The sequence below is a fragment of the Acomys minous genome (genome assembly GCF_964271855.1).
Source record: "Acomys minous genome assembly, chromosome: 1".
Classification (NCBI taxonomy): Eukaryota; Metazoa; Chordata; class Mammalia; order Rodentia; family Muridae; genus Acomys; species Acomys minous.
In genome coordinates, this window is record NC_140483.1 from 172479588 (window position 1) to 172501145 (window position 21558).

The following is a 21558-nucleotide window of genomic DNA, read 5'->3' on the forward strand; positions in this document are numbered from 1 at the left end:
GAGGCTCTGAGAGTCTGCTCTGCTCCCACACACCGACAGCGTCTCCCACTGAGGGTGGCCGGAAGCTGGCTGCTCCAGCTTCATTGCCGTTGCTTTGTGTGATGGTACAAATGTTCCCTCAGCCCTGTGAGGCAAGATTCACCCTGAGACTCGAGCAAGCATCCAGGTAGGCCTTAGAAATCTTAGGCAGAGGCCATCTTTTCCATCACTCTATGAACACCTGAAAGGACTTCAGAAATAAACATTTCTACTTTCTGAGACTGGCTGGGATTTCTAGTCTTGGCCAGACATCTTTAAAAGGGAGACTCCGGCGTACAGACGCATGCTCTTATCAGTCCTTTGCTTAGGAAAGCTTGTCTTTGTCCAGGGGAAGTTTTCAAGTCTTACTAATGAATCACAGACTCTAGGCAGGAGGGAGAGAGCGTCTAGCGTTTTCCTTTCTGAGTGGTCTAATACGCGACCAAAAGCTCCAGAGTGGAGTAAAAACCTCCCAGACTGTAGCCTTTCTACCCAGGAACTCCTTCCGTGCCCGTCACTGCCGCTGCGTGAGAGCCAGACATGGATTTAAGGGAGGGGCTTCCCTGCTTTAGGGACACTCAGGGTCTGTGGTCGACTTAGGAACAAGTAGACATAAAAACTGTAGAATTAAGGGATGAAAACATCATTTAATGAAACCCCGCCCTGCAGACGCTCTTGATCAAAGTCTGTGCTTGCACTAAGACAATCGATCTACAGTTGCATACATAAAATGTTGGCAACACTCTGTCCTCGGTGCTTTCAACAGAGGCTTTAGCCTCTGAGTCTGGGCATCGTCCCAGACTCAGATCCAGTTGCATTACGCATACCAGAAGACACACCACCGCAGCTGAGGCCCGTGCAACCACTTTCTTTTAACCTCGCGTCTGTGAGAAATTACTTTCCAAAAACATAAGTGAAACCTGATGTCTTCTCTGGGTGGTTATTTTTGCGCCTATGAAGTCAATAAAACTCTGCAGATTTATTAGACAGCCCTGCTGCGGAAGACAAGACCACTTCCTATTCCCTAGCGGAAATGTGGGCCTTTCCTTTCTCTTTCTTACCACACATTTTTAATTTTATTCATCTCTTTTATTTTTCCCCTAGAAAACTTGTCAGAACTTTCAAAGATAAGTGACTTAGCCTGGACGGCGTTTCCAGCCTTCTCGTCCAAGAGTGAGACAGCAAACGCCTTGTTGGATTCTTTGGCCTCTTCTCTGTGCCTCCCATTTCTAAGGGAGTTTTCTTTCCGCTGGAATCAGAAAAAGAACGTTGCTGTCGCTCCTGTCACTTTAAACAACGAAACACAGCACCTACCAATAAGCTATCCACCTGTGAGAATTCACTAGCTACGGGCCAGTGGCCACGACAATGCTCTTTAGGGCAACAGTTTCTACCCTGCCTGTGTCCTTTGTCATTGCATTTCGAGGGAGGGATTCAAGATGTAGAGTCAAGATCAGTTTCTTAGAGGAGACACAAAATGCTAACGGGTGAACTTCAATTGGTGTGACCAGCTCCATAACAAACAGTCTAGTGGGGACACAGATTTGAAGAGGAAGGGCCATTAAAAGCTTCTCGGATGCTCTGATTTATGTGTTTAAAGACAAGTGGGCACTCACTGACTGGACTGGGAAGGGCACACACAGTAAGAAGAGGGGGCCATGTATGCTGGCAAAGGACCAAGGCAGTGAAATTGCCTGGCACAATTAGGGGGTCTCAGAGTTGTGAACAGCAAACGGATGCCAAAAGATGGTGAACAACCTGGGTTCACACATGAGGGTGGGGATTGTTTCAGACAATGGGCGACTGACTACCCAACAGGTTTAATGTTGGAGTGGCTTTGGCATCATAGTCCACTGGCGGGGGTGAGGTGGGGGTGGAAGCAGCTAAGTGCTGAAGGACTGAGAGTAGGCCAGCAAGGATGGAGGGAAGAGGAAGACTTTAGGGAAAGGCTAGGGAGCAGTCATGGGCAAGCATATTCCTGTCCCAGAATGGCTTGAAGGGTTACATTTTGAATGAAAATTGCCTTCCTAATCTTCTTCATTCTAAGTTGGTGAGTCAATAATTTTTTTTCCTCTGTATTCTTCCCAAACTGACTTGAATTGGTTAAATCTTGGGTCACTACCAGCTCTGGCTGTGCATCAGGGAATGGCAGGGCCACCTCTGTGTCAACAACTAAAACAGCTTTTTTTCCCCTAGTCTAGTCATGGTTGCTCGTGTGTAGAGAACTTTGCCTCAGAACTACTCTGACTGCCCAGAATTTTAGCCACCCTTTATTGCGTCATTGGGTCTCTAATTAATGGCATCATGTTTGGGTGATGACTTCTCTTCTACTTGGCCTACCTTGAGGCTGTGAAAGAAAAGGGGCATTGTTTGTACCGTTCATCTGAATTTGGCAGAGCAGAGGAATTAAGGTATGTCCTCGGATGACCCACGTGCTCCACTCCCTATGAACTTAGGCAAGGCGCCTACACTGTTTCCTCAACTGTATAAAGAGACAGCATTAACAGCTATCACAGAGATTTGGTAAGGAGAATGAATAAGAATAAAGCAAACTGATAAGAATTAAATGAAGCCAAATCACAAGGAGCTTTACAGAACAAGTAAGCTGTAACATCCTCTCAATCCTCTCCAAGTCATGTGCTGCATTTCAGTTGCGAGCGTAGCCTTCAACGGCTGAGCCATCTCTCCAGCCCCATGTGCCGCACTTTGGCTTGAGCAGCTTCCAATGACAACATGATCACTGCCTCCTTCCTGGCCTGCATAGTCTTTGCAGCAAAACCAACTCTCATACCCTGTTTCCTTCACGCAGCCCTTTCCATCCTACTCTCATCCGACTTAAAGACAATTGAGCGTGTTCATCACATACTTCCAACAGTTCTTATTGAAATTGCTTATATATAAATGGCCTATAGAATGTTAAGGTCAAGAGTATTCATTAGTGGAACTCCAATCCCAACACACATAGATAGTAAACTTGTCTCTACTTAAGAGACAAGAGCCCATTCATTTTTTTTAAAAAATCAAATCAAAAGAACAACATCAGTGGTAAGAAGAAACCAAGTCATTATTGAAAGGCAAGATGTTTGGGCATGCTGGACCATAGTAGTGTGAGTTAAACACATCTCACTTGGCTTTATGTATAGCTCTGCTTAACAACGAAGGTAGGGGGTAACTATGACACAGGCATATTAGTCTTAAGACCAAATAAAGTAAGAAATCCAGATCACTCCTGACAGTGATGTTTCTTTAGACTTGAAGAGTGTCTTGCAATGCAGTGAGTCATCTTCACCGCTGGACACTTTAAAGCCCTTTATCTCTGGAATTCTATTCCTTTCTTTGTTTAGGAAGTAATTTCCAACCCTCAGAGGACCAGCCTTTTCTTACAGTTGTGAAAAGATCCAATTATCTTTTGGACGTTCATGTCAGCTTTGGAAGAGATTTTTCACTTTTCCGTCATAGGAGAAAAAAATACTGTGAATAATTGTGACTACAGTTTAACTGTTATTACTGGGGAGATAGCTCAGCCATGCAGGACTGCTGCAGAAGAACGAGGACCTGCATCTAGATCCCCCAGAAGTCATAAAAAGCTGAGCGTGGTCACAAGTATCTGTAGACCCAGAGTTTGGGAGAAGGGCACAAAGACAGGCAGAGTCCCTGCAACTCACTGGCTAACAGCCATGTCAGGTCAATGAGAGCAACTGAGGAAGACAGGATGACATCCTTTGGACTACACACACACACACACACACACACACACACACACACACACACACGTATAGATTTACTGGGAGTCTTGCTCTCAAAATTAAGGCAAGGGACTGGAGGGACGGCTCTTGCAGAGGACTTGTACTGCTCACCCACATGGTGACTCACAGCCATTCACACCTCCACAACCAGGGATTCTGTGTCTTCATCTGGTTTGTGCGGATACCTCACGTGCAGGCAAACAGTCATACACATCACATAAAATAAGTCAATATTTAAAAACGGAGAGAGCAATTGAGGAAAACTGGATGTCAACCTTTGGCTTACACATGCACTTATATACAAGCAGAACACCATAGAACAGCAATATATATATAAATTTCTGTCCCTGCTTCTTTGACACCTGCATAGTGTTCTTTAGGGACTTTCCATGCTATGGTAGGATCAATTTTGAAGAAAGTCACATTTCACTGGGTGGCGAACGGGGCTCTAGGTTCTATCTCTGGCTCTGAAACCAATCATTTGAATGACCTTTGGGCAAATGACTGCTACTTGGCTATTATCCTGTGTGAGGATTGGAAGTGTTCATAAACTTGAAATGCCTAGGGCATGTTTGTTCCTCCCAACAGCGTTTAGAGAGTTTAGATGCGGCAGCAGACAACTGCATTGGGGAAGTGTATGTGAGAAATCTGAATGTAAGTCCTCCGTTCTTGCTCCCTTCCCAGTAGCAGCAGCAGCAGCAGCAGCCTCCTTTAATAAGGCTCAGACCCTCCTGGGCCCTGTGTGCTTATAATGCTCCATTGCCCCTTTGCCTGCTTTGTTCAGACTCAAAGTATCAGTAGCTATTTGTCAACACACCTGTATGGGGAAAAATTAAAAACATTTAATGGCAAGTATCCTCTGTGTGCGAGTGTGCAGAAAAAGCTCTGGTCTGCCCTTCCAGGTGGTCCCAAGGGGCCCTGGGACTGCTAGAGGAAAGCAGGGGTGGGCATCCTTGGACAGGCTTGGAGTGGCATCTGCACACCATCATGCAGGCCACCTGCCCTGTGAGAGCCAGCCTGACCAGGGCTGAGGGCTCCTTGGGGTCCAGTGTCTCTTGACTCCCCAGGTACCTTTTGAAAGAAATAAAATGAAAGAAAGCTGGAGAAAAATCCTTCCTGCCCGTAGTGCTGTGTTCATTTACCAACTGGTCTCTGCATTACTGAGTTTGATTTCCTGGTACCAGCCTATCTATAAACTCCTTTCCAGCCTGAGGATAAAGTGCCAGTAATTTGAGCCACTTTATAAATAGAGGGTAAGTTCTTCAAATAATGTTGAAGAGAAGGCACCATACAGAATTTATAGCAGATCTAAAACACTCATAGAAATAACACAACATCAATAAATTCTTCTCTTTTTTGGGGGGAGGGTTAGGCTTTTCAACTTTAAAAGCACGGTGATGTTCTTTTTATTTTATTTTGTTTTTCAATTTTCATTTAGCTATGGCTGTTCTTCAAATGGAATTAATGAGCAAAAGCTAGCCTCACTCTCTAGCTACAGTAAGAGACACTAGACAAGAGTTGATCCAGGCGCTGACCCATCTTGGCTCAGCCAGGCTCTGGGCAGTTTCACTGTGTGCTGGCTTAGTACCTGGGGCCAGGAAACATCTGCTGTGACATGTGGTCCAGCGGGGGCTGTGCTTAATTATAAGATGGCACTGCAGTGCCCCTCTGAGCAGGCTGGCTGTGGCTCCTCATGTCTCTCTATCAAGTAAAGTGACATTTTTGATGTTCTGGGAACAGAACAAAATCTCCAACTCAAAGGTAGAATCACTTTGAGAGTGAAAAAGTTAAAGCTTTTCCCTCAGGAAAAGGTTGGGGACAGATGGCAAAACGGACACGCTTCTGACAGCCACTGGGACACTGGGGTAGCTCCAGGCTTTATGTGGGCAGTGGGGACCAGAGATGACTCAGGCTTCTAGAACTGTGCACTGTGGGCTCCCTCCTCTTTCAGGATCCTAGTTGGAAGGACAGGTACAATCAGAAGCAGCGCACGAACCTCTCCTTCACCTTGAGTAGGAACATCAGGAAGGTCCTGGGCTCAGAACTCACTCCTGGGGCCTTCCTGCACAAACTGCACAGACACAAACCTTTCTAGCTGCAGTGAACCTAAGCTTCCCAAACCCTCTGTGCTGATGGAGTAGCGAGGCCTGTGTTGGCAAAGTCTGCTTAGGAATAGTTTGTCCCATAGCCTGTCATAATCACTTCCAGACCATTGGTGTATTTTTTATTTACATCATAATACGAAGGAAGAAGTCCTAAGGATTTTTTTCTCTAAAATTTCTTTAATTGTTGCCAGTTTTTTGTTTGCTTGGTTGTTGTTTGGCTAAGGGGGAAGTTGAACTTTTAAACATATCTTTGCTCTTCTTTGTTCTTTTACAGTTCCTCAGAGGGAAAAAAGGGGGTTGTGTGTATGTGTGGTGAGTAAGAGCATGTAGTATGTGTGTGGTGTTTGTGTGTGTGTATGGTATGAGTGTGTATGTGTGTGTGATATGTGTGGTATGTGTATTTGTGTGTGGTGTGTGTGTATGGTGCGTGTATATATGTGTGGTGTATATACATGTATGTGTGGTATGTATATGTATGTGTGATATATGTACATGTGTGTGTGGTTTGTGTGGAGCATGTGTATGTGTGGTGTGTGTGTATGAATGTGTGTGGTGTATGTACATGTATGTGTGGTGTATGTAGTGTGCATATATGTAGTGGTAGTGATGGTGTGTGTGTATGAGTGTGTGTGGTGTATGTACATGTATGTGTGGTGTGTGTAGTGTGCATATATGTAGTGGTAGTGATGGTGTGTGTGTGTGTGTGTTGGTATATGTTGTAAAGGAAGGCAAGGGGTAGCATAACATTTGTATTTTGTGGTTGTGTTAGGACAGAAGTTGACAGACTCAGGGCCTGTCACCCTGGGGTGGGCTTGGGAAGGGCAGCACCATGTTCATTTTAATCACGTCTCATAATAAGGAGCAGTGACAGAGGAGCCCTAGAGCAAGGAAACATCTGTAAACCAGAAAACAAAGGACACTGGCACGCTTGGGAAGGTGACGTGGGATCAGCCTGAGGAGTTCAAGCAATCATTCGCTATCAGGTTTCCCACTGGGCACGCATTCGATGAAATATTGCTCTCTTTATATCTCTGTGTCCTGGGGTTGTACACTCAAAGAGCTCTGTTCAACTCTGCATGTCAAGATTTTGACGGAAAAATTACAGTAAAATATGTTTAAAACAGTGGGGCCTTCTGTGAGTGAGCACAGCATTTTCCAAAGCTTTGAAATATCTTTTTGTTACAAATATGGTTTTTATTTTGTCCCTTTTCTCCCCCCTCCCCACATTATGTGAGCCTCCTTCTCGCCTTTGCAAAGCAATGAAAGGAGGAGTTTCGAGGAATATCTACAACACAGCAGCGTGCATTTAGAGCATGGAAACTCATAGTGGAGTCGCTTGGAGGGGGACATGCCACATGGAGCACACGCAGTGGGGACACCCTGCATGGAGCACACACAGTGGGGACACCCCTCATGGAGCACGTGCAGTGGGTCACCCCGCATGGAGCACGTGCAGTGGGGACACCCGCATGGAGCACACGCAGTGGGTCACTCCGCATGGAGTACAAACAAGCAGATACTTCATTGGTGTCTTAACGTCAGTGACAGTCACAATATCTGAGTTAGTGTCCCTGAGAGTCACCTTGTGAGCAAATGATTATTGACTGGGGTTCCTAAGAGCTCAGAGATATCTCATTCAGAAAAACTCGGAACTTTGCTAGACTACAGGGAACTGAAGACTCGGAACCAGAATTAATTAAAAGTGAAACCTGATGAAGGAGACGCAATGCAGGGTGCCGACTCGGGGCTGCGATGAGTAGTCACCTTATGCCACAGAATTGTTTTTAAAGATTTATTTATTTGTGTATTTGCATACATAAGCACTCCAGTTCCATGACTGCATGGCAGAAGAAATCATCAGACAGCAGAGGGCATCAGATCTCGTTTTAGATGGTTGCGAACCACCATGTGGTTGCTGGGAATTGAACTCAGGACCTCTGGATGAACAGCCAGTGCTCTTAACGGCAGAGCCTTCTCTCCAGCCCACGTCACAAAATTTTAAGAATTGCTTTTAAGTTGTGTGTGTGAGTGTGTGTGGAGGGGGAGGGGCACATGCATGCTTAGGGGCATGTGCATGCCCTAAAATATGTATAAAGGTGTTCTTGGAGAGTACCAAGTCTCCTATAGCTGGAGTTATAGGTCATGGTGAGCCATCTGACGCGGGTGCTATGATCATTTGTTAGAGAAGAAAGCACTCCAACTGCCGATCCATCTCTCCAGGCCCCGCCATGATGTGTCCTCTCAAACTGAGTTAGAAATCTCATTTACTTGTCAATGACAAGACTTTTCTAGTTACAGTGCCTTAAGGATACATGGGCAATTCTGTTCTTTGTTTCTTTTTCTATTCTATTCTGTGGCAGCCACTCCTATCCTCCAAGATTATTTCCTATATAGAAGAGTTCTGCCTTTGCCTCCTCAAAGTCCTCAGGGACCCAAACGCTTCAACTCCCTGATCTTCTACTCTTATACCATAATGTCCCTCTACTCATGTATTGTTGCGACTTATTTGCAACAGGGTACCTCACCTGGCTTGGTGATCTTTCTTTAAGGAGCTTCTGCACAAAAGTGTGTCAGACCATTTTATTTACTTCGTTGGCCAAACTTCTGTCACATGTCTTTGTCTAACTGCAAGAGAACTTGACGGAGAGATGCAGTCTCTTAAATGGGGTGGAGGCGGGGTGAGGGGGTAGGGGTGGGGGGGGTGAGGGGAAGACTACTTCAGAAGCGTTCCATTAATAGTAATAAGGAAAGACAAGCTTTGCACAGCAAGCTAGACATCTGCATGGTGCCCTTAAGTGTCTGTGCACCAAGCTCTCCAGCTACTTCTCTTGGGCCATGTGCCACTGTCAGAAGGCCCAGTTCTGAAGGCAGTGCCTCAGAGCACAAGGCAAAAAACGAGCAGACTCAATGTAATCACTGACCCTTTGGCGTTTGAGTGGTTCAGGCTAAGGAAGTTTCGTTTAGGTAACTAGAGTGTGGAAGTACCCACATGCCTCGGGGCTCTGAGTTACACAAATACATTTTCTTGCTTAAAAATGACATTTGGAAACGGTTGCATATTTTACAGTCTTTGTCTTACATTGTTGGAGGGTAACATTTTTTTTTAATGCCTATTTTTAAGAAATGGGAACTCACACATGAAGAAAAAAAAGAAAGAAAGAAAAGAGAAAAAACCAAACAGACAAAAAAAAAAGGGGGGGGCCATGCTAGTGTAGCTGGCTTGGGAGACAGTGTCTGGCAGGGATGAACACCCACCTGACCTCAGCTGTCCCCACTCCTTGAGGTTTTGTGGTTTTGCTTTTGTGTTTTGTTTTTCACTATTTTTCTCATGTCACTAAAATCCCACCAATTTATGATTCTCCTCTAAAATGTCAGTTCGTTCAGAGATGAAGGATTGTCACTAAAAACATTGTTAGTTATCCTAATTATTTTCATCAGGATTCTCGTTCCCTGACTACAGTGACACTCCACAGAGAGGCAGGTGCTTGCTTTTTTGTTTTTTATTTTATTTTAATTTTATTATTATTTCTAGTTTTTCTTCTCACTCAAGAAATAAAACATATTCATAGCAAAGCATTTCAGTCTGAGAAAAAGCCATACTGTCTCCCATCCATTTCTAATTTTAAGTTTCTTTCCTTCCTTGAAGCAATTGTGAAAAACCGATTTCGTGTGAATAAGCACTCACAAATAATATACATATTAGTACATATATCATACTGTAGACATATATAAAAAAACCTATTTAACCCTAATTAATATACTTTTCATGTACTATTCATCCTGTGCTACGTTAAAAAAAAAAAAAGAGCTAGGAGCCAGTGGGGTTCCTCAGTGGCTTGGGGAGCGTGTGGCCAAGGTTGATGACCTGAGTTTGACCCAAAGATCCACATAGTGAGTGAGTGCATGGCAGGGGAGAAGTAAAGTGGCCCTCTAACCCCATAATCATGCCAGAGTGTGCACATGTGTGTGTGTGCAGACATGTGTAAATAAAATATAAAAGTAATAAAGAATTAAGGTTAAGATCTCATTGGAAGATTTTTAACATTATATATATAACTGCAATATTAGAAACAAAATAAAACCCGCCTCTTAAAAGTGCAGGTTTTGGACAGTGTGAGGCATGTTCCATTTTAGGAGTATGGCGCGTTTTGTCTCAATGTTTTATTGTAAAAGCAGTAATGTTTCTATGTGTGTTTCCTGTTCTTTTTCCTTGGAGCTTTCTTTCCATTTGTATGTTTTGTTGTCTTCTGGTTTCTTTTTATTTTCTCTTATTTCACCATCATCTCCATTAGATGCTTGTTTGCTTTTTATTGAAAGTGTGAGTCTGGCAAAGGAGTTGGGGGTGGGGAGGAGTTGGGAGGAGTTGCTTGAGGGGAACCATAAGCAGAGTATATTGTGTGGAAAAATCAACCCCCCACCCCCACTGACAGTGTTTCTCTGTGTAGCCATGGCTGGCCTCCAACTCACGTTGTAGACCAGGCTAACCTGAGACTGACAGAGATCCACCTGCCTCTTGCCTCCCTGAGTGCTGGGATTAAAGGTGTGCACCACCATCACCCAGCAGAAACATTTTACTCAGATCACATCCTGATTGTTATCCCCTCGCATGTGTTTTCCCATTCCATTGCTGGTGGGCGTGTAAACTTGTACAACCACTTTGGAAATCAATCTGGCACTTTCTCAGCAAATTGGGACTAGTGCTACCTCCAGACCCAGCTGTACCACTCCTGGGCATATACGGAAAGATGCTCCTCCACACAAGGGCATTTACTCAACTATGTTCATAGCAGCTTTATTTATAATAGGCCGAATCTGGAAACAACCTAGATATCCATCAACTGAAGAGTAAATAAAGAAAATGTGGTACATTTACACAATGGAATACTACTCAGCTATTTTAAAAATATCTGTTTTCAATTATAAAAACAAGTATAAAAAATAAAATAGTGACCTGGACTTATTTAGGAAAAGTTTACGTGTATTGCAATGCTTGGACTGATTGGGACTGCAATGCCCCATGCGCATGATGGCACTTCAATAGAAAATACTGTCCTAGATTCCTAATAACTAGATTAAGGACAATCTAAATTTCCATGAAATAGTCCCCATTGATGCTTCTCCTGGTATATATTTTTTAAATAGTTTCTACTTCCATCTCCAGAGTGTTCCCAGTTTGGAAGACAAATCTGTAATCACTTAGCAATAATTAAATGGTGAATTATTATTAGGATCAGCTGGAAAGACGCAAAAGCTCATCTCTGCCACCTAACAGTGGGGCTTGCCTGATTAAGATGGTGGGGACTTAGCTCTTAGTCTTGTGATCTGCACAGTTTGGGGGTGGGGTATTTGCCATATTTGCTACTATCTTCAATTTCTTTGGCTTCCTTAAAGGATTAGTAATCACCTCGTGGCTGTAGTACAAGCACCACAATTCACATGAAGGGCTTGTTTCAGCTACTTACATTGTTTATTATTTTTGTGCCCTTCCCTAACCTCGTTGTTATACCGCATCAAATGTCATCGTTTGAGATTCATTAGGTGAACAGACATCATTTTTGATCATGGTGCAGACATTGGAAAGAAAAGCTCAGACAAGCATAAACACCGACTGCTCTTCCGAGGAACTCACACCATCCTGGTTCCTTCCAAGTTCTACAGAACAGAAAAATCAGACTGTACCTCTGACCAAAGCACTACTGTGCACTTCTGGGTTGATTTGGGTTTGACTGTTATTTTTTAAAATATATTTTAAACGACTCTTTGAGAATTTGAAGTGATGTATCTTGATCTTATTTCCCTCCTCTTCCTCTAGATTTTAAGATTTTTTGAAAGTTCCAGGACATTGGAGGATGCAAGCATCCTGTGTGCAGCAGTGAGGACAGGCATTGAGATGAAGGAAAGAGCAGGGTTGCTGTTCGTAGAGTGTTCATAGAGTAAACATCGGAAAGACAGGGATAGAAAAGATGCGCCCACCCCGCTCTGGTCAGTACACCTCACCAGGAACTGTAACTTTTCACACATTTATTACAGTCTCAACCATCCCTAAAAAAAAAAAAACGCTCACTCTCTGGCAGAAGCTGCAGACCAGACAATGAGGGACAATTGTTTGCTGAGACAACCCGGAAACTCTGAAGCCCTCCAGGGAAGGGTAAAGGAAGTCTGACTCAGAGCCGGAGTGGGAGGAGGGCGGGGCTCTTGAAAGAGCAGGAACAGGTATTTTCCGTCATACTCATTTTCTTAAAATTGAATTAGGTTTCTGTGAAAAGCCGTTCGTAGAATAACAACCTCTTTATGGTCTCACCAACGAAGAAATAAAAGACTACTTGTGGCGTGTTGTGATTGCCGAAAGCATATAAAAAATCCCCTGCTTGCTGGTTATGTTCATGTTGATTAGAAAGAGGCTTTGTGAATAACCTGACTCCCTTCACTTAGTCTTAAGTCCTCTGTGCCTTGGCGTTATGTCATCTGTCTGGTTGGATAAAAGAACCAGCAGCAGAGATGGAGATTTGTTTTCACACTGCCAACCTCCTTCCTTTCTCTTCTTCACTGTGAGATTTTTCTCCCCAGTTCTTAGAATTTTTTTTAAAGGGTTCACTATTTATTTTTATTTTATGTGTACGGATGGGAGCCTGAATGTGTTTGTATCCATACGTATATATGCATAGATGCACCACATGTGTGCAAGCACCCGCAGAGGCCAGAAGACAGCACCAAACCCCGGGAACTGGAGTTACAGTTAGCTGTGATCTGCCTAGTGTGGATGCTGAGAGCCGAGCTCAAGTCCTCTGTAAGAGCAGCAAGCGTTCTTAACCTAGAAGCACCTTTCCAGCCCGAAACTTTTCTTTTTAATTAATTAAGAAAAAAAAAAAGGGAGGCACATCATTTGACCTGTTGGGAATCATATATAAAGAATACTGTGTGTCTGACTGTATGTAGCCCTGGCCCTCCTGGAGCTCGCCACAAAGACTGAGTTGGCCTTGAACCCATAGAGATTGACCTGCCTTTGTCTCCCAAGTGCTGGGATTAAACGTACACACCACCATACCCAGAGGAAACATCGCTTTAAAAATCGAAAAATAAAAACCTGCATTACCATTGGTTCTTATCCAAATAATGAAAAATTTTGTAAACATTTAAACTACTAGAGTCAACTCAATAACTAGTCCCATCTTGTGCTACAAACTAGCGGGGGGTGGGGGGTGGGGGGGGGGAAAGACAGTAAATGGTCCAAAGGCTCTTTCTCCAAGTGGGCAGTGATCTGGTCCTCACCATGAGGAAGCAGCCAAAGTCAGGAAAAGCTAATTCGGGCAGCCATTGAGAGACAGGACAGGGCAAGGAAAAGGGTGAATCTGAGGGCCTGGAAGCTAAAACAGCACTGTAAAAAGAAACCAGGCACCAGTGGTGGCCTAATGAGCGAGCGGTGAAGCGTTAATAGAAATAGAAAATGCATCAGAGTGGTGAGAGTGGAAGATCAATTAACTACTCTGTCCTCAGCGGATTCTGGGTTCAGTTATATGGAAAATAAGGGGGCAAGGGTAATCTCACTGAGGCACAAGCAGGAAGAGCCAGGGCAAGCCGTTCATGAGAACAAAGTACAGGATCCCCCAAATTGGCCTTCTTGCCTTGCCTGACCGCCACTGTTATGTCCCTGGCACCTAGTCTCCTTCTGGGGGAGGAGCATCAGTGAGTGACAGGGACACACAGCCAGTGTCTGGTAACCGCAGATTTTGCATCTGTGGATTCAACTCACCTCGAGTTAAAAGAACCCTGTCAGTGCTCAACATGCATACAAGCCTGCCCTTCTTAGTCTCCGAACGATAAAATACAACCACTAGTGCCACTAGATGACATTATATTCATATTACAAGTGACTCAGAGAGTATGTACAGGGGAGGATATGTGTGGCGTATGAGGCACGCGTCTGTGGCTATGGTGGGTAGCTGTTAACTGTCTACCTGAGTGTAGAGAGACTCATCTAGATCCCTAAGGCAGCTTTAGGCATGTCTGCCAGAGAGTACACAGAGATGATTAGCATAGGAGGGGACAGGCCTGGGGCTTGGGCACCCACCTTGAATGTGGGTGGCATCTTCCAGTAAGCTCTGTAATAGACTAAGGTGGAAGGAAAAGGAGGCCAGAGTGTACAGGCTATGCCTTCTCACTTGCTCTACTTGCTGGCTGCCATGTAGCAGTCAGACACTGGAGCCACAGTGATGTTTTGTTTTACCACAGGGCCCAAACACTAAAGCTAGCCATAGACTTAACACCTTTGGAACTATCTTTCCTAGAGAAATCTTCCCTCTTAAACATTTCTTTTCCTCTTAAGTGTTTGTCATAGCAGGAAGAAAATAAATTTTTAAAAAAGTATGCACTTTGAATCTCTTTTCTTTTTTTCTTTTTTCTTTTTGGAGACAGAGTTTCTCTGTGTAGCCTTGACTGTCAGGGACTTCCTTTGTAGACAAGGCTGACCTCGAACTCACAATGATCCACCTGCCTCTGGGGGGGGGGGGTGGAATCACTTTTGGTTTCTGTAGAGAGTGCTAGACCTAGTCCTCACAGCAGGAAGAAAAAAAAAACAGAATGAACTTTGGGTTTCTATATAAAGTCCTATACGTAGTTCTTTCCATGGGTCAAGAAATCACTTTACTCTGTGCTGACCATACTGCTTTTGATATTTCAGTCTCCATGACCCCTCTGCAGAGGAGGCATCCTCCTCCTCCTTGTGTTTAGAGGAATGATCCAAATGACTACACAAAGCCACACAGCCAAGACAAGGCAGAGGAAGGACTCTATCACTGATTGGCTGTGCCTTTGGGACCACCCACAATGCAACTGGCCTACAAATCCACTTTGTACCACCCTTTTCCAGGCCCCTGACCTTTGCACATTAGTCAACTTTTTAGTCTTAGTTTGCTCAGGCTACCACAACAGAATGATAACTAAACATTTACCTCTCAGGCTTCTAGAAGCTGGGCCATCCAAACTCAAGTCAACAACACCTCTTTTTTTTTTCTTGGCAAGCGCTCTCTTTCTAGTTGACAGATGACCACATTTTCATTATATCCTCCTTATAAGGGCACCGATTTCATTTGAAAGTGCTCCACCTTCTAGACACAGACACTGCCCTACCATTCTACCTCTCACACCAATGCTCAGGAGATTAGGGTTTCAGGATATGAGCTTGGAGGGAGAAGAGCAGGGCCACGTATCTTCCCCTTCCTTTTTACTTCTTACACATCATCTCCCTATTTTACTGTTTTGTGTGTGTGTGTGTGGTTTTGTTGTTGTTGTTGTTTGGTTTTGTTGTTGTTGTTGCTTTTAAACTCATAGACTCAGTGCATGCCCTTCAATTCCAACATACGCATGTAACTAAAGCCCACTTCTAAACACATGGCTGCCATACTGACACTGTCCACTTGACATTCTCCCTTGATAGAAATGATCTGTAATCTATACAATCCCACACAGTAGGCGCTTGGGATGTGATCAGTATGTCTGAGGAACTGAACTTCAAGTTTGGATTATCTTAATTTTACTTATTTTTTGAAAGATTTATTTATGAGTGTGTGTGTGTGTGTGTGTGTGTGTGTGTGTGTGTGTGTGTGTGTGAATGCAGGTGTTTCCAGGGTCCAAAAGAGGGTGCTGGATCCCCTGCAATTACAGATTACAGCTACTGTAGTTGTGAGATGCCCAACATAGGTGCTGGGAACTGAACTTGGATCCTCTGGAAGAACCAGTAGGTGCTTACTGAGCCACCTCTCTAGTTTAGGATGAAGTTAATTGAAATGTAACTAATCATGTCTCACCAGTGGCTACAATACTGGGTAGTGTAGGAGGCTCTAAGAACAGTCAGAAGACAGCTGTCCTACTGGATGTCACGGGATGCCAGCAGGACTGTAAAAGCTAGAACATGCCTGGGTCCCACTTTCCTGCTGAGAAGACTAAGTAAGGGGTACTTTACTGATAGAGGTCCACGGGATACAGATGCACATTTAAAAATAAAGATCTAGGTTGATGTAGAGCCAGTAGGACATAGTAACAGAGGTAATAGCCTATGGGTTAAAAGGTAGATCAGACTATAGAGAAACCATGAAGGACACAACCTTGACCAAAACATTTACTAGTGGAGTGATCTTGGCCAAGTTGCCTACCCTGTCTGCACCTTGAACTTCATAACAACAACAATAACAACAACAACAACAACAACAACAACAACAACAAAGGATACTACTACTGAATTAAAGTAATAATAATGTACCTTCTGATTTGATAGGAGTGTGGCCGTCTCCCAGGCATGCTGGCACATGCCTTTATTTAATCCAAGCTCTCAAGAAGCAGAGGTAGGTGAATCTCTGTGAGTTCGAGGCCAACCTGATTTATACAGCAAATTCCAAGACAGCCAGAGCTACATAGTGAGCCACTGTCACAATAAACAAACAATCAACAAACAAAACCCGTAACCCCATTAATATGAAATGTGTCTTCTACTCTTTAGGAGTTATTTCTATTTTTAAACCACTGGTTAGAAGATTTCAAGGAGTGACAATATAAATAGTGGGAGCACACCCAGGCACAACTACGTGGACATAGCTGATAGAAACGCCACATAGTGGTGGGAAAGGTGTGATTTAAGGTAGTGAGTGACCACACTCAGCCCTATGCACTGTACCAAGGCTTGCGATTTGAGGCAAAACCAGTGTCTATCTCTCAGGACAATGAGACAACCCAGTGGAAAGGCAAGTCCAGCAGAATACTGACTCCAGGAGGTCAATGGACCAGGATAGCGCCTTGTGCAGAGCAGCCACGTAATACATACGTGCTGATTGACAGAATGAATTGTGTGTTCCTAACTGCATTCACTTAGGGAGGAGGGTGAAATAGCGGTGCCAAGACACTTTGTATAAGGCACCAGCAGTTCATGTGCACATAAGTTGGAGAAAGCTGTAAAGACCTGAGTGGGGCTGGAGAGATTGTTCAGTAATTCATAGCATTTGTTGCTCTTGCAGAAGACCCGGATTGGTTCCCAGCACTCAGAAGATGGTTCATTCAATTCCAGGAGATCCAGCACCCACCTCTGACCTACGTGGGCGCTAGGCATGTACATGGTGCGCATGCACTAAAGTACCTGAAGGCACAGAGAAAGGCAACTGGCTTTTTTTTTTTTAATACTAATAGTCATCACATGTGTGTGATTTATTTATCTTCCTAAAAGAGGTAGATTCTTGCAGATGTTTTCCAGAAGACAACCCTTGCCAGAGAGGAGACTAGATTTCCAGAGGGGGCGGGGAATGGATGGGCACACCATGTTCAAGAGTGTAAGGGGAAATGAGCAGCTTCTACGTAGTCATCCACAGAGACATAGAAGCAGGAAGTAATGTGAGAGACAGAAAGAGAGAACAAAGAAATAGGGAGGGGGGAGAGGAGGAAAAGGACAGAGACAGAGAGAGGAAGAGATAGCTTTACTGATCCAGTCCTCCCACTGGAATTTAAGTAGATGGTGAATGCACCTTATTAGCTATGAGGCCAGCTTATAGCCTGACATGCATCCTGGATCAATGGAAATTATTTGGGGGCAGCCATTTTGGAAAGCAGTTTGGCATTATCTATCGAGACAGGCACTCCTCATGAAGCACAGCATTTCTACTTCTAAATAGAAATTCTCAAACACTCTTGCCTGAGCGAGCCAGGTTACATGTGCAAGAGAGCTGATAGCAGCACTCACTGTAAGAGCCTCCAGACAGAGACAAATGAGTATCTAACAGGAGCATTGCAAAAAGATAGTGACCTGGCCGCTCGGTGGACTACGGAAAGCCATAAAGATGATAGGAAGTATCCGGTACATCACCGGAGAACTGCTGCACGCAGGACACATGGCATTGCACAGTCCGAGTCCTCAGAAGAAAGAGGGCTGGAGAGACTCGGACCTCTCAGGAGGCTGTGTAGGAAGAGCAGGCCAGGGGATGGTGCATGTCTTGGGTTCTGGGCTTCTTGGGGCTGCGCTCTGCAAACCTTCCAGCAACATCCAAAACATCTGTGAGAAAGGGGAATACGCGGCTTCAGCTTAGCCTTGAGCTCAGCAGCTAATGGTGAGCTCTGAAGAAGAGAATGGGGGGATACACAATTTGGAAGCGAAAGGCAGTTGGGTCCTTCTGTCTTAGAAACTCTCACTGACAGTTTAATGAAGAACGGTTGCGGTATTTGTTTAAGAGGTGGCTGCCGCTCGCTGTGCAAGTGAAGCGTAACTGCTTAGTGAGTCCACGTTCAGGTTTATCATAGCAGAGCTTTTCAGCGACTCTGAAGTACTGCTCCTGAAAGGGATGCCAAAATAGTATTCATAACACACATTCCTAGTAAAGTGTTGGTTACTTTTTGGTGCTCAGATTGGGTGGTAATGTCTGCCTCCTAAGTTGAGAGGGAGGGAGGGGGGGTGTTCTAGAATTAATAATTCAAATAGGGCTGTTCTGCCAGGAGGGGGAGAAAAGAGTGTCAAGGCAGTGTTAAGCATCTGGGACGACTGCCAGCATGGTTTGCACGATCGGGGTGGGTAAAAACATAAAAAGAAATATGGCCCCGTGCTGGATCTATTTCTGTTTCATTTGTAAGGGTGGTTTACTCTTAAGCAAAGTTGTGTGGCTTTCAAGTTCCTGTAAGATCATGGGTGATAACAGATCTCTTTTGAAACCAGAATTTCTGCCACCTACATAGCTGACTGGGAGAGGATTTGACCATCTCGCTTCTACGGCAGAGAGTGTACATTGAAGATTTCCATGGAAGCGCCTCTGGTCCACCTCAAGGAGAAGTACCTATGCTGCCATATCTAAAGGGGAGCCCATTAGAATTTACAAATTAAAAGCCAGTGGGGAGAGCATAATCTTGGCAACTGCCTCTTGGGAAATCTTACAACTGCAAGAGCGCCATGGAAGAGTGCTTTAAATAGCATCGTGGTTCATCCAATCTCCTCACAATTGTACGGGAGGGCATGTGGCCAAGGCCTTGCAGGGAAGAGGCCAGGGTGCCTGGGCTTCTGATTGGCTGGGAGGGGGCGCGGTGTTAAGCGAGCCACTCAGCCTGCTTCTGCTTCATGAGGAGCACGCCACATGCTTCTTTGCACATTCTTTTAAATCCTTGTGTGGCTGGCATTTGGAAAAATATCGACTGCAACCAGACGTCGCAATCCTGATGACAGCTCCTGAAATCCCATCTTTCTCGCAGCAGCATCTACTGTCAGCTCCCCACCCCTGTTACCAGAGAGACGCCCCCACCCAAGTTGTGCTCCAAATAGCACGAACTGCAGATGTACATGTTTGGCTGCCTCCTCCAGAGGCCCTGACAAATATTCAGGTAGTAAATAGCCCAAGAGAAATGCTGCTGATAAAATTAGTTCAAATATTTCCAAGAAAACAAACCTGACACCACCATGTTACTTGATAGCTCAGCCTCAGCACTTGGGAGCCTTGGGAACCCCCTTGGCCTTCAAAGCCCTAATGTCTTGTTTGCAATTGCTAACTCTCTTTCTCTTTTCCAACGCCTTCCCTAAAAGAAAAAAAGAAAAAGAGAGAAAAGAAAAGAAGAACAAACATAAACCTAAATCTAACCCAAAGCCCATATTTTTTAGAGTAGACTGTCCAAGCAAGAATTTTATATTGTAAATGATTATCCTGAAGGTTAACCCCCAGGGTTAAGTGTATTTGACAAGCATTTGTGTTTCTGGTCATGTTATCTCCTAAGTCCTCTTGGACCTCTCTTGACTTTGTCTGACCAGTGGCTTTGCTTTCATCTCTTCATTGTTTTGTCTCTTCCCCACAAAAGGTACTATAGTAACTCTTGTGTGAAAATGAACTGATTTTCACACAGTCCCCTTATTTCCTTAACTTTAGCACAGAAGGGAAAGCTTGAACTGTTCTCTTGAAAACTGTCTTACTATACCCCTGTGCTCAGAGATACTTCTTCCTTTTTCTTTAAGAAACTTGTGCATCTACAGAGGCTGGTGATGACTCTGGACTCAAGGGAAGCAATTGCTCCAATTTGGCTAGAATTCTTGGAGTCACACTTTCAGTGGGAAGTAGCAATCTTTGGGATTTAGTCCCCGTACCCTGGGTTCTGTGCCCAGAGGTCCAAGAGGTTCTCAAGTCATCATTAACAAAAGAGTGCAAAAGGAAGTGCCATTCTTCACTCACTAAGTGAATGAGACTGGCATTCAGAAACATTGCCCAAGGTCAGAGAATCGCAATTGGCCAATGTAAGACCTAAGCCCAGGCCAGCCTATTCCTCTAGCTGCCCTCCCTGTGAGCAAAGGCTGGTCAGTTACCACACACAAGAGATTTACAAGCCTCTGTAGAGTACATAGTAATCATAATTTATAGCCACATCTTCTACAACTTAATAAAACTGTATTTTTGAACATCTAAAAATAAAATCACTTAAAAGAATTCAAAATTGAAGGTGGTGGAAATGTGGGAAGTGAAAAGTGTACACATGTGAAATTATAAAAATGAAAATTAAAAAATATATACTAAGATTAGTAAAGTAGAAAATTCAAATGAAAAAAATCCACTAACATTCCTAACAGTTTAAATAACAATGTAGGCACCATGTCCTTTTGTATTTATTGCCATTTTGTTTATTTGTTTCTGTTTATTTGCTTTGTTTTTTTGAGACAGGGTTTCTCTGTGTAGCCTTCACTGTCCTGGACTCCCTTTGTAAACCAGGCTGGACTCACAGTAATCCACCTGCCTCTGCCTTCAGAGTGCTGGGATTTCAGGTGTGACCCACCATGCCTGGTTTATTGCCATTTTTTCTAATAACAACTTACGTATCTGCAACATTTTGAATGTATAACTTGGAATTCTGTGCCCTCTCAGTATTAGGAGGGGCCCTTCCACACATGAATTTTCCACTTCTTTTACTTGCCACAGCTTTGAGTCAGAGACACATTGGGATCTGTGTTGACTCACGAAGTAAAGTCTAAGCATCTATTCTTAATGTCACTAATTAAGATTTTGAATAGCACACAAATTTGCTCAAAATTCAAATGTATAAAAAATATGTGTGTTGTTTTGTTTTGTTTTGTTTGTATTTTTGTTTTGTTTTGTTTTGTTTTGTTTTGTTTTTTAATCTGCCTCTTGCTTCTGGCTCAGAAAGATGCCTTGCTCTGGAGTTGGAGGCTCCGGCTCTGAACTTTCATACTATGTTCCTAACTATATTCCATATTTCTATATTCTGAATTCAAGTCCAGAGAAAGGAAATGATGATCCTAGCAGATGTCCAAACTCTGCATTCCTGTCTCTAGCCTCACGATTCTGAACCCCTATCTGAGAGACAGACCCTGCCAAACAGCCATTTCTTATCCTCCAGGATGAAAAACCCAGCTCCAACCTTCACACCGTGGTCACTTTCAGCTTTTTAGTAGATGCCCACGTATAGAAAGGGGAAATGCAGCAATTCACCGAACCCTGTCAAGGCACTAAGTTAGCCCAATTATTTCTACTCTGTGACTTGGCACAATCTAGAGATAGCTGGGAGGAAGGCCCCTCAGTTGAGGAGTTGCCCGAAATCAGATTTGCCTGCAGGGGTTATCTTGACTGCTAATTGATGTGGGCCTAGCTCACTGTTCCTGATACTGTCCCCTTGCAGATGGGCCTGCACTGCATAAAAATACCAGGTGAGTGAGTCAGTGAGCAGCACTTTCTTTG

General features: G+C 44.0%; 1 long non-coding RNA gene across 1 annotated transcript; it reads left to right on the forward strand.

Moving 5' to 3' along the window:
- Nucleotides 1–2343: 2343 nt before the first annotated feature.
- On the forward strand, nt 2344–16960 carry LOC311594090. Its single transcript, XR_014777956.1, has 3 exons — nt 2344–2429; nt 16140–16206; nt 16873–16960. It is a non-coding gene; the product is annotated as an uncharacterized lncRNA (long non-coding RNA).
- Nucleotides 16961–21558: the final 4598 nt, after the last annotated feature.